Source organism: Jaculus jaculus, chromosome 3 (genome assembly GCF_020740685.1).
Source record: "Jaculus jaculus isolate mJacJac1 chromosome 3, mJacJac1.mat.Y.cur, whole genome shotgun sequence".
Classification (NCBI taxonomy): domain Eukaryota; kingdom Metazoa; phylum Chordata; class Mammalia; order Rodentia; family Dipodidae; genus Jaculus; species Jaculus jaculus.
This window is the reverse complement of record NC_059104.1, coordinates 139,829,499-139,843,407: the sequence shown is the minus strand read 5'-3', so window position 1 is coordinate 139,843,407 and position 13,909 is coordinate 139,829,499. Positions and strand designations below refer to the sequence as shown.

Here is a 13,909-nt window from a genome sequence, read left to right as displayed (position 1 = left end):
ACTTTCCCTTTCTGCCAACTTTAGCTATACTGCATTTATTTTCCCCCATGAGGTAGGGGTATGGTGCGTGTGTGTGTGTGTGTGTGTGTGTGTGTGTAGGTGAAGCCATGTGTCTGCTGTGGCAATAGCGAAGCCAGAGCGTTAATCACTGTTTACTGATTTAGTCCATTTTACTAGCAGGCAGTGCTTTTCCTAGCAGGGTGCAAACACTGCTTCCTGGGGAAAAAGTGTATGTCTCGAGGCAGTCTTGCTCACCATCTCTGGCACTGTCTTGCCACCCCTGGAAGTGCCACTGTGCCAAGGAAATGGGACTGTGTGTCAGCCTCTGCCTCCAACAGTGCTCATCTGGCAATGGTGTTAATGAGAGCTGGATAAAAGTGGGAGGCAGGGCACAAAGGACCCATTGGGGCCTCCAAACTGTACATGAGACAGACAGAGCCAACACGCTTCACACTGCATCTCCACTCATGTGGTGAAAAGAATTGAAAATGACAGATAGAGGGTTTTACCTTGCCTCTGATGGGCTTTTCTTCTTGCTCAGTCTGTTTACACTGCTTTGAGGTGGTAAGGCTGTGATTGTTGTTGCTGTCTTTCCTCCGTGCTTTTCCTTACAATTGTGTGCATGTTACACTCAAATAATGGATTAGACATGAAAAGGAAAAAAAAAGAGCCAGTGAAGAATTGTTCATGTTTCTCAAATAGTTATTCTGTCACCTTTAATAATCCCTTTCCCTAGTCCCTTATTTTCTATGGTCGACACCTGAACTCCTCGACTGATTGGCAAATCTGGCCAATCACAGAGGTGGGGAGACTGACTGGCAAGTAAAGGCAGGAAACAGCATGATATTTCAAAAACCTCACTTAGGATTTGTGAAGGTATATGGACATCAAGGTGTCCCTGGGCTCTCAGAGTTGAATATTGTGAGTACCTATGAAATGGCTGCAAATGTCTGCAATCCACCCCCATTTTTCATAGGCTACCTTAGAAGGGAAGACAAATCAAGTATTAGATGTGGGAGGTTTTATTGTTCCTCGGTTGGAGTCTACCAGGGTTTTACCTAAAGGAAGACATGATAGTCCCATGAGGGTCACATTATAAATGTTTTCCAAGTGAAAATGTCCTTTCCCTCAGTTTTCTTCCTCTGCTATCCAGGCCAGATATATAAGAGTGGTTTCCAGTCCTGTGCCCTTTGAACTTGTTTACTTGAAAGATTTTGTTCCTAGCACCAAGTAAAATTGCTGGATATTAGATTAAAAAGAGATCATTGCTTTTTGGAAGTCATGATAGGTGTGAGATTCTGTGTGAGTCCAGAATTAAGTTGGCCTCTTTATTCCGTTGTCATCCATTAACACCTTCTGTGCCAATCACTGGATTTCTCTATGATGCTCACCATTATCCTTCCCTCTTTTCCCACCCACAGGACCTGACAGGCACACAAGACAATCAGGAAATTTCTCCTTTAGAGTAAGTCTTCTTATCCATATAGGAATTCATTCAATAATCTCTCCATGTCCCTTATATGCCCAGAACTGAGGGAAATTCAGGGATAATGCAAAAGTCTATGAAGCAACTTGGAAACATCTGTTGGCACCTGTACTTGCTGTCTTAAAACTGTCCATTCTTGAAGCATGAACTAAGACTGATTACTTCTCATATATAATTTGGGTTCACTTTACATGGAATTGCAAAGGACTCCTTTCCAGCTTCAGCAAGGGGATCTTTGCTTTCTATGTGATCTACACTGTGAATAAGAATAATAGTAAAAGTGAACAATCTCACTGCTTTTGTCAGTAGCCATGATGCAATGCCACTTCCATGGACACAGAATTAGAAACTCAAATCAATGTCTGGTAAACTGAGGTCTTCCTTCAGGCTTGATTTAAGCTATTAATCCCACTGTTGTGTGTGTGTGAGGTAACTGGGTTCACACATTCTTTGTAGCTAACTTCCCCCAGATGTTCATACTTCACACCTTCAGACACTGAGGCAGACACTACAACCTGCTTTCCTACTCTCCATAAATGTGCAGTGCAGGCAAGCAACACGGTGTCCAAAGGAGTTCTGCTTTACCAGAGATATGGGTATAGACATCAGCTGCTTTGCTTAAAATTTCAAAGTAAAGCTGGTCACAAACAAACTGGGAACAGCTATAACAGCAGTGAAGACTATATTTCTAGAGAAAGACTAATGCATCAAGCATGTCCTCCAGTTTAAAATCCCAAAGAAAAACCCCTTTGAAGTTTAAAGTTTTAATTTAATCAGCAAACAAGATTTGAGATGGGAGAGAGAGAGAGAGAGAGAGACCAAGTATGAAGGCAAGAGTGAGAGTTAGTCTGAAGAGGAAGAGGAAGAGGAGGGAGAGGGAACAAGAAGAGGAAAATGATGAAAGAGCAAAGAAGGAAGGCAAAGAGATCACCTTTAAAGCTTTTCTTTTCTCTTTCTTTCAAATGACACAATAGAATTTTTTCCTAAAGTTGTATTAGGGATTCACTTAAGCAGAAATGAACTGTAATATGCAAATAGTTCTAATTGGACTGCTAATAGAGCGTGTCTCTGTTGTTTTTTTGTAGGGAGTTTTATGCCTATGTAATCAGTGCAGACAGCCGTTAAGTAAATGAAGAGGCAACTAACAATGTCAGAAAAGAGACCGGGCGGTTCCGGCTGACACTACCCTAATCTTCCAGGACCCATTAAATGGCAGTTTCAACGCATTACCTACCATAACATCCTTGAATATCACTGATTTTATTTGCAGTATCAAACATTCCATTTCATGCCCCATTAACAGTGGGAGCCGGAGCTTTTTGACGCAGCTAAACATTTTACTAACTACCTGGACTAAGTAACCAATTAACTTTTGGAGACAATACGGCCAATTAAGCGCGAAAAGGTAAGGCTGTCATCCCCCACGAAAATTGAATTTCCTCTTCCTGATGGCGCTTATTGTGGCTGTTCAATTGTTAATGGGGATTCGGTCCCTATTAAAGGATGAAGGCAAAGCAGAAAGGAAAAGTTCAGGGGACTTGGTTCCTAGAGAGTAGGTCACAAAGTGTCCCAATTGGCCACTAATTCAGTTAACTTTTCTCCATGCCAGATTAGTTATTGGATGTGACTGTAGCAGGGCTCTGATATGACATTCTGTGGTAGTACATTGCACAATCAAGGAACTTCTGAGGAGCCCACAGGCCCAAGGCTGCAGTTTAGAACCTTATATGGAAGATAGAAAAAAAAAAAATATATATATATATATGTATATATATATATATATATATATATATATATATATATATATATATATGCTTTTTTGTTGTTGTTGTTTTGTTTTTTGTTTTTGACAGCAAAAAGATGAGTGTCTGGCAAGATATTGCCCTGCTTATCACTGGTATAGGTCCTTCAGAGAGAGAGAGGAAAAAAAAACACAAACACACACACACACTTCATGGATAGAGAGGTGTGTTCCAAATGAACCCTCTGTGGTTTGGGAAGTTATTTTCTAAATGGCAGACAAGGTCTCAGGCAGTGATTCTGCTTGGAGGATTTGACTCCAGTTGACTGAAAAGGAGCACAAGTAATGAACTTGGATATCACATTTTGAAAGCTGGAGGCAAATTTCATCCTTTCTGTAGGAGCCTTTCATCTTTGAAGGTACAGGAGAAAATTTGTCCTGGAGGGCATCCTCCATAGGCCTTGTGTGAGTGAGATACACAAAGCTCATATAGAGTCATGGCCCAAATGTTGAACCCAGATTCATATGTCTATTTCAACAAAATAAAGAGAGAGAGAATACCACATCAGAGCATTTGCTTTGTACCCATGTTACTGTCCTAAATGTGAACAGAAATCAATCCAAGATTGATAGACATTGATTTCCAGTGTTGAGTATTTGAATCTGACTTTGTTATGAGAATATTAAGGCTTGCATATTCTGTGTGGTCAAAGAATTCAGAGACCAATGCATTAGTTTAGTATGTCTTTAAAGTCTATTCACAAATACCTAAAACCTGACTTCATACTGAAATTTCATGATAAAATAAGGATCTAAATTATTCATAGAATTATTAATTTCCTCTATTTTATGGTAAAATGTATTTAGTGCTCACAGAAGAGCTTCTGAATTACCACAGGGGGAAGATCCACATATTCCATTGTTTTATTAGTATCCTAGATTCATAACTTTTATGTTGTTTCTGTAAGATTCTATAGTGATAGGAAGCAGGAGCCCAAAGGATTAAGTTATATCCTTTCAACTTGAGTGCCTTTGAAGAAGTTGATAAGAACTGTTACTTCCAAAGAAGATTCAATTAAGAAATGGTTTTCCTAAGTTACTATGATTCATTAATACCATGGATATAAATTTTCTTTTGAAAGTTTAGTTGGATTGTAATATTCTTTTTTCCTCAAGAGACATACTTTTCTTTACAGAAGTGATTGCTGTGGGCTATTTATTTTAGCCATTTTCCCATGGCAGAGGATGATTTAAAAATGATTACGATACTTTGAACTTCCTGTTATTTAAGATAGGGGAGTAAAGCCAGATCACAAATGCTTCCCACTCCCACCCTCCAATGTCAGTGCATGAGAATAGTGAAAACAAACAAGCAATGATGAAAATCACAGCAGCAGGGTTCCAACTATGGAAAGGCTGGTGGCCTAAAGCTTCCCATCACCCACACTCTAAGTACAGGTGGCAGAAGTAGCTGCTGGGCTCTCACTGGAATCCAGTCTTGGAAGAGGATAGAAAGCTAGTCTCAATGCATCTGTGGGGTTACCTCCAGCCCTCTGCACAAAGAAGAAAGCTAAGTCATTTGCCTCTTGTATTAGTGAGGAACAAAAAATGAAGAGATGGTGAAGTGAACATCTATGATACCCCTATGCAAAAGCATCTAGGGGCTTTATACTGTACGTTTAACTTAACTAAGTTACATTCCCAGGAAGCCAACCTTGACATCAAACAACAAGCAAGAAAGGGCACATCCCAGGAGAGCCATACAAGCTGTGTACAAACCCACCCCTTGTCCATGGGTTGCAGAAAACCCATTTTTCAAGTGGTATTCTGAGGAGCAGCCCTAGGAAACTTTGTGGGCAGGGAGGGTGGAGTCAGCAATTATATGGAAGAACAATCAAGAAATCTAGATGTGGGAAGAAAAGACAGAAGAAAAAGTAGGTAAATCAGTTTATCATTTTGGAATGGGAAGACCTCCTAACAAACATGAAATTCACATACTATAAGAGCAATCTATAAACATTTGATTAAAAATATTGTAGATAAAAACCACCAGCACCTCCACAAGTACTCATCATGTTCAGAAGTCCTAAAATAAAATTAACTGAAGGAAAAATTAGTTCAAAATTTGACAAGGGTCCATTTACTTTAGCTATTAAAAATTCATACAAATTGGGCTGGAGAGATAGCTTAGTGGTCAAGCGCTTGCCTGTGAAGCCTAAGGACCCCGGTTCGAGGCTCAGTTCTTCAGGCCACATTAGCCAGATACACAAGGGGGCACACACGTCTGGAGTTCGTTGCAGAGGCTGGAAGCCCTGGCACGCCCATTCACTCTCTCTCCCTCTATCTGTCTTTCTCTCTGTGTCTGTCGCTCTCAAATAAATAAATTAATTAATTAATTAAAAAAATTCATACAAATCAATACCAATAGGACACTAGCAGTTTTCAAAGACCTAAATAAAAAATGGTCAATAAATATATTTAGTTTTGCTCATAATTTTTAAAAGTTGAAATAAAGATAATAGCAAATTACAATTTTTCACTTCTCTGACCAAATAAACACCAAGATGAATTTCTTCTCAGAGCAAAGGCCTGAGGGGACAGATAGCCACACACTCCAAACTTTCTGTAGAGTAAGTTAGTGATATGCTTCTATATTTAAAATAAATATTTTGTTAGAAGTTTTACAATTTACACCTACAAACATATATTCCTTCCATTAATAACATATATGTATATTATATATGGTTTTGTTAAAATACCTTAAAATATTTTTGGTAATAAAGTATATGTCAAGGGCTGGAAAGATGGCATAGGGCTTGCCTGTGAAGCCTAAGGACCCCAGTTTGAGGCTCAATTCCGAAGATCCACATTAGCCAGGTGCATAAGGGGGCGCACGTGTCTGGAGTTCGTTTGCCGTGGCTGGAAGCCCTGGTGCGCCCATTCATTCTCTCTCTCTCTGCCTCTTTGTCTGTCGCTCTCAAATAAATAAATAAATAAAATTATAAAAAATAAAGCATATGTCAAGAGGGTAGCAGTAATGATGAGCACCTCAGCTCTTCGTGGTACACACCTTTAATTCTAACACTTGAAACATTAAGGTAGGGGAATCATGAACTTGAAGCCAACCTGGACTATTTAGTGGGGTGTGTGGCTCAATGATAGAATGCTTACTTATCATGAACAAAATTCTAGGAATAATGAAAACAAATTATGATAAATTCCACTGAATAGATTCTTTGATATCTCTTGATAGCTTATACACACACACACACACACACACACATACACACACACAAAACAACCCCACAATTTTGCCAAAATATGTGTGGATGTATGTGTGTGTTTGTGTACTTTTTTTTTTTTAATTTGGGATGAATACAGATTTACCCATATCATTTAGGTACAACTTATTGTTTGTGAATATAGGTCCACATCTATAAACATCCATATGGGATATATACTCTATTGCATATGTGGAAGTGTAGAAATATTAGGATATGATATTTGCAACTTACATTTGGGGGTCAATCAGCCCTCATTAGAAGGGAGGCTTCTGTCTTTAACATTGGATGTTCTGACTTTTTAAAGTCAACCTGTTCCTTCTTTCACATTATAAAAGACTTTCAGCCTCATCTCTAAGATCAGTTAACTTTTGGGGACATGCAACATAATCAGTTTCATCTTTATAGCTCTCTCCACAAACAATCAAAATCAGATTTTTCTAAAAAGGATGCTTTCTTCCATATCACCTATGTGCTTAGATAGTCTTTGCAGAACATTAGGGGACACAGTCTTTTCCTATCACAACAACCTGAGGTAGTTCCTTCCCATCAGTGATGTTCTATGAAGGCTTATTGTGCCCAGCATTGTGTTAAAACACAAACTCACCTTGTTCCCTAAGAAACTCCCATTTTAGTAAAAGGTAGGAATGCTACTGAAGTGTACAAATGATAATAACAAGTTGTGATTAATGATCCTTTAAAGGTGCCTGCAAAATTGCTATGACAAGTTATGAATGAGATGGCTAGTCATGTTTGGGCTTGAATTAATATTTCAGTTTTTGAAATAATATTTTCTGATTAGTAAACTAATTCAGTTTTCATTTATCAAATTTAGAAAAGTTGCAGCTAAGTTAAACAAAAAACATGCTTTGAACAGTTTTCTATCTAGTCCTTGCATGAATATTTACAGCAGAATGTAGGTTAAGTGCTAAAACTTTCAGGGGAGACTCATATTAATATGACTGGTGCAATTCTCTCAGCTCTGAAATGTTTCATCACGGGTATTTCCCTGTGGTGACAAGTGATCCTTGAAACCATACTGTACATGATTCAGTCGTGTAGTATTACTTTTGAGAGTAATTCATGGTTGTTGGACAATAATTTTCCATGTACTGCAGGCTTCTTTACCGAATAGGCATCTGATGTATATGTTACCTTACTAATGAGCTTGGTCCATTTAAGAGAAGGGAAATAATTGAGATGAAGATGAATATGTGGTAGATGGAATGTGACAAGGTAGTCATGGATACCACGTTTGGCCCTATTCAGTCCCCTATGACCTTTCAACAATGACTCATGGAGAACGCTTTGTTTCCTACTTATATATTACAAGTGGAAGACCTAGTTCTGAAATTTATTTGAGAAGACGAGGGAGACAGCTCAGTAAGCAGGTAAAGCAGTTGCCTCACAAGCATGAGAACCTGAGTTTGTTCCCCATCACCCACATACCAATGTCAGGCACAATGGCATGCACTTTTAATTCCAGTGCCAGGGAGGTGGAGGAGGACCCCTGGAACTCACTGGTCAGTCAATCTAGCCAAATTGGTAACCTCTGGATCACTGAGAGACACTGTCTCCAAGAAAAAACAGCCAAACAGGTGGGCAGTGTTTGTGCAGAACAACACCCCTCTAGCCTCCATGTGCTTCCATCAGCATCAGTGGATACCTAAGCAAGTGTGTGCCCCTGCAAATCAGGACTATGCACACACATACATCAAACATACTAATTTGAAAAAGTGAAAGTAAGCTTGAAGGCCTATAATATGAGTTCCTGTTTGCTTGGCTTAAAGAAGTTTGGACTTGGAACCACATACACACAAGAACGATGGGTGTGAAAATCCACTGTGGAAATGTGTAGACATATCAAGAGACTGCTGTGCCATCTGAAGTCCAGTGAGCACCATGCACATGAGAATGGCAATGATGGTGATGGTATGAACAGCACTAGATATGACTCAGTGTTGTGCAGACTAGTCCTAGAAATCAGGGCATGAGGAAAACATTCAAAGCCGATGCCTGGGCTTAAGCCCTGGGCACCCTTATTATACATTCTTGACAGGTAAAGATAGATGAGAAAGGAGAGGGTGGTGATTAAGCAGGTAACAACAAAAACTGAAGGTAATTGCTTTATTTAGGTAATCTGATGGATTATAATTTGGTTTCAAGGGCTTTGTAGACACTAAGATTTTTCATTATCAAAGAGAAAATATTAATATTGTGTTTGTAAAAACAACAGAATCGAGGGTCTGTGATCTTACATGCCTAATAGCTACTCTATAGTCTCCACCAGGAATCCAAAACCCGAGCGTTGTTCAAGTAGTTCACTAGCTGTTGACATGGATGGCAAAGTGTGTCTGTGAAAGGAGCCTGCACTATCCCAGAATTCTACAGTGAAGACAGGGAAAAATTTCAAAGTTGTGAGTATAGGGTAGTGTTATATAGGATCATGATAAAATATGGAGGAAATAGAAGGGAAGACGTAGACATTTTGTTATGGGTTTGAACTCATTCAAAGTCACTTAGATTGTAATAATAAGGTTCATTTAATATCAGGGACTTGCTAAAATAATATGGTTAAAGCCACCAGACATTATGATTGTACCTGCTATAACAGAACTCATTTGGGCTATTATTAATCTAATCTCATAAATGCACATAATACTCAAGCAAGCAAACCAAAGCTTTGAATTTGGTTTATACTAATAGTAAGAATATCTCATGTTCTTTTCACCGGGATTCTCAGTACCATTAAGCAATTACTAGTGGCTAAAATACCAGCCCACATGTCGCTATTTCTGGTTAGGGGATTTTCTGGCCTGCCTGACTAAATCTTCCAATTAAATGCAATGGTACTACATTCATTTCAGATCTTCATGTATAATGCACAGTAGAAAGCATTGTAACTTTAAGTAAACAGCTTTAGGAGTCATTGAACCACACACATCGAATTGCTCATCAGTAACATTCTGCCAAAGATAGGATATCATGTGTGTAAAGTAAAGGTAAGACCAGGAGACCGGAGCAATCTTACTGATCTGACAGCTCTATCTTTACTGAAAAGGTCAACTCATCAAGAGACACCTTCTAACTTTGTTATTGTACTCATCTCTGCTAGCTTCATCAATAGTTATATTTAAATTTGTTTTGTTTAATATTCTACTGAATCATGAGACCCAAGTGGAAACATAAGTAACATAATTATCGTTCATTTTACCTTGTTTATAAGAAATAAAAAGTATTTCATAAAACCATGATATGTCACTACTGCTACTCCCAGTTCATATTATGTTTACCCAGAAATGAAAATTGGAAAAATGACTATATTGTTCAAAGCTCAGATAGATTCAGTATACTAGTATATTTCATGGTGAAACAAATTCTTGAGCCATTTTTGATTTTTTTTTTTTTTTTTTTTTTTTTTTTTTAGTTGTTGTGGTTGATGTTCTGTTTTTCAAGGTAGGGTCTTGCTCTAGCACAGGTTGACCTGGAATTCTCTATGTAGTCTCAGGGTGGCCTTGAATTCATGGTGATCCTCCTACCTCTGCCTCCCAAGTGCTGGGATTAAAGGGGTGCGCCACCATGCCATCTCCAGTTTTGATTTTCAGTAAGGATATTTTATCCATAAAATTATTGTTCCACACAGGATGGGCATATAAGGCTTCCTTGAATCTCAGAAAGCCAGGAGAGATTATTGGTGAAATGCAGGACAGTGATTAGGAATGCAGATTGTGAAAAACACCGTATCTGAGTCCATGCTATTGTCCCAGCACCAGCTAGCTATGGAGCACTGGCATGTGTACTCATCTTGTCCATGCCCGTGTACAAAGAATACAGTAAGGCATTCAGAGTGCCTATCAGTTACCATAAAATAATAGGTGAAATCCTGAATTAAAGAACTTATCTTATTAGCACAACCATTTATGAGCAAATATATATTTTGAAACTTTGGGAATGATTATACTAACATCACAAGGTAATGAGTAAAATAAAATATTTGAGAGAATTTAGATGGAGTCCTAGATAATGGTAGCATTTTGTGTTCTTTAACATAATAAAATCTAGTACTTTTGGGATGTATTTGCAGATTTTAATGCTGTCACAGAATTTCCTGAGATTCCTGAGAAACATGTCTTTTTTGTGGTGGCAAAGTTTGAGGTAAAAGTGAATTTGAAGACTTACTGATAAATCAGAAGGAACTGCCTTAGTTACCTGTACAAATACTTAGTTCTGAAACTTTGAAATGGATGAGTAGATATGATGTTTATATGTGAAAGCACTTGCTCAACCTCACCCTGTCCCACATTTAAATTGTGAGAATGACACCAAATCTCCACATTTCTTTTAAATAGAAAGAAATAACTTTTCCTGTCAGACTTTTAATTTGACAATTTAACAGTCTTAATGGTGGTAGGGTAAAATTTGCAACATTGTAATATTATATATGATTTCTTGCTGGTTAATTGTCAAATACAATCTTAATCATTGTTGTACATCTAGAGAAGCCAGAATTATGTATTAGCTTACCAGTTTATTATTTTAAGTATACATAAAGACTCAGGCAAAGGAAAAGGGGTGGGGAAAACCAAAATAATAGCTCTGGAATTTCAAATAATTCTTATGGCTAAAGACATTCTTTACACCTAAAGTAAATGTATGCAACTCATATTTTTGCCCTTCTTTCTTTTCCTAGGGATAATTAATATTGGGTACTTTACATTTTTGGAGACTATAAAGATATAACTAGAATGTCTCCCCAAGGCCCATCTGGTAAGGGCTTGGTCACCAGCATATTAGATCTGCTGGGATGGGGTCATCTTTAGGAAGCAAAGCTTAGTGGAAGAAAGTGAAGTCATTTGAGGTATGACCTTGGAGGAGATTGGAGAGCCCCACTCCCATCTCTCCTTCTTTGCTTTCTGGCAATCAGGAGAAGTACAGTTGATTCCACCATTCATTACCACAAATGAAAGACTATGAAGCCAACTGACTATGGACCAGCACCTCCCAAACTGTGAGATAAAACATTCCCCCTTCAAGGGAGTTAGTCACAGCAAAAGAAAGCAGACTAGCACAGGAATTTTCTCTCTGCTCTACTTTTTTTTTTTTTTTTTTTTTTTGCTTTTATGCTTATTTAATATTTGACTTCAGTAAAAAAAAAAAAAACACCATGTAATTATCTTAGTTTTAGTCTTGCTTTTCCTCTTTTAAACAGGATCTTATTTATTTATTTGAGAGAGATAGAGGGAGAGGGAATGAGGGAGAAAGAGAGAGAGAGACAGAGACAGAGAGAGAGACAGAGACAGAGACAGAGACAGACAAGAATGAGTGCTCCAAGGCCTCTAGCCACTGCAAACAAACTCCAGATGCATGTACCACATTACACATTAGCTTACCTGGGTTCTGGGGAATCAAACCTTGGTCCTTAGGCTTCATCGACAAGCTCTTTAACTGCTAAGCCATCTCCTCAGGCCAGTCTTACTTTTCAAAAGCAAGGGTGATATTCAGTGACAAGTATTCTAAGGGTTTAATAAGCTGAACCCCATTTTCCATTATGAAATTTTGTAACTATTTCTTCCCACTTCTTCCCTAAACTAAAAAATGTCTCATTCTTTTCCTTAGAGCTTGACCAGAATGGGAACAACAAGACTGAAGGCTCAGCTGCAGATGTATGAGGCATTGACCTATGGCTTCCTAATAGATCTGCAAAGTGCTTTGTTCCCGGAAATCATCCGATGAGTAGTTCAGGGCTATTGTATATCTTGTTAGCGCAGCCAAAGCGCCACAAAATGAACTGAAATCTCCCTGCAGAGTTGCTGTATCATGTGCTGAGAACATTCTGAACTTTCAACCAATTCATGTTACGATCCTGGTCACCATGGTTAAGTCTGTACAGGGGTTAAGTGAGAAATATGGGGCTGCCATTAAGTGTCTGTTGAGAGTGACAAAGCTCTGGACACAAGGGGTGGGAGAGGAGGGATTCCCTCTCAGCCCTGTGCAATTGTATTACAGCCTGAAGAAATAATGGAGTGAGCAGTCTTCCCTGGAGTCTTTCATCCACAGACAGGACCTTGATCCCTCGACCTTGGCTTTGCCCACTCTGTAGAGTGGGGGTCCTCCTGTTCCATAAAATTAATTGTGATAGTTGATGAGCTATCATAAAGAAAAAAGGCACAATTGTTTTAAGTGTACAGTTTTCTATCTTTCAGTCTATTATCTATAATGTATCTAAACTTATCTATCACCAATCTAGCTCGATCCTCTATGTACTTATCTGTTTATCTAAGCAACACAATTCTTTCCTGACTTAAAATACTCAGTCGATAATTCTCTCTCTTCTCTCCCCTTTCCCTTACCATTTCCCTTCCAACTCTGATTGGAAGTGACTTATCAGCTTTTTTTTCCCCCCCCCCGAGGTAAGGTCTCACTCTAGCTCAGACTGACCTGGAATTCACCATGTAGTCTCAGGGTGGCCTCCAACTCACAGCCATCCTCCTACCTCTGCCTCCCGAGTGCTGGAATTAAAGGCGTGCGCCACCACGCCCGGCAATTTATCAGCTTTTTTTTTATGCTACCATGTCACCAGTACAGTATTGCTCCATGCATCTATTTTATTATAGTATTTAAAACTGTTTAATTGGGTTGGGGAGATGGCTGCATGGATAAAGAGCTTGCAATGCAAGTGTGAGAACTGGAGTTCAGATATCTATTACCATGTAAATGTATCTAAATGCCAGGTGGGCATGGTGGTCTGCCTGTAATCCCAGCACTCAGGGGGCAGAAACAGGGGAACCTCGGGGCAAGTTGGCCACTTAGATTAACCAAACTGGCAAGCTCTAGATTCAAATGAGAGACTCTGCCTCAGTAAATAAAGTACAGAGAGATTAAGGCCGATACTTGACCTCAGCCTGTGGTTCACATGCATACACACATGCACAGATACCTGCATACAAGTGTGTCCATGTGTATATCCACACATGCACACACCACAAGCATATACACGTACATGAATACAGGTTGATTAAAGTTTAACATGCACATCTTGATGCAATTTGATATACATATACACCCATATAATCATCACCATAACAAGGTAGCAAATATTTCCAGTATCCTCAATGGTTTGCTTTTACTTTTGAATGCCCATTCCTTATCATCAAGCAAGCACAGAGTTGCTTATTGTCAGTTTAAGTTAGGTTGAGTTTTTCCATGTTTAAATTAATATAATCACTGCAAGCAGACCCTCATTTTTAAGTCTTTTCACTCAAAACAATGATTTTAATATTCATCTATGCCATTGCATCTATCTAGCAGTAGTTCGTTCTTTTTGTTGTTGTTCAATACTAATTCATTTTCTGGATATACCAAAACATATGAGTGCAATCCCATACTGATAGGTGCACAGTC

The 13,909-nt window shown here is 38.7% G+C and overlaps 1 long non-coding RNA gene across 1 annotated transcript; it reads left to right on the top strand.

Moving 5' to 3' along the window:
* Window positions 1–1,421: 1,421 nt before the first annotated feature.
* Window positions 1,422–12,902, top strand: LOC123459560. Its single transcript, XR_006636338.1, has 3 exons — window positions 1,422–1,465; window positions 2,572–2,891; window positions 12,125–12,902. It is a non-coding gene; the product is annotated as an uncharacterized LOC123459560 (long non-coding RNA).
* The last annotated feature ends 1,007 nt before the right edge of the window (window positions 12,903–13,909 follow it).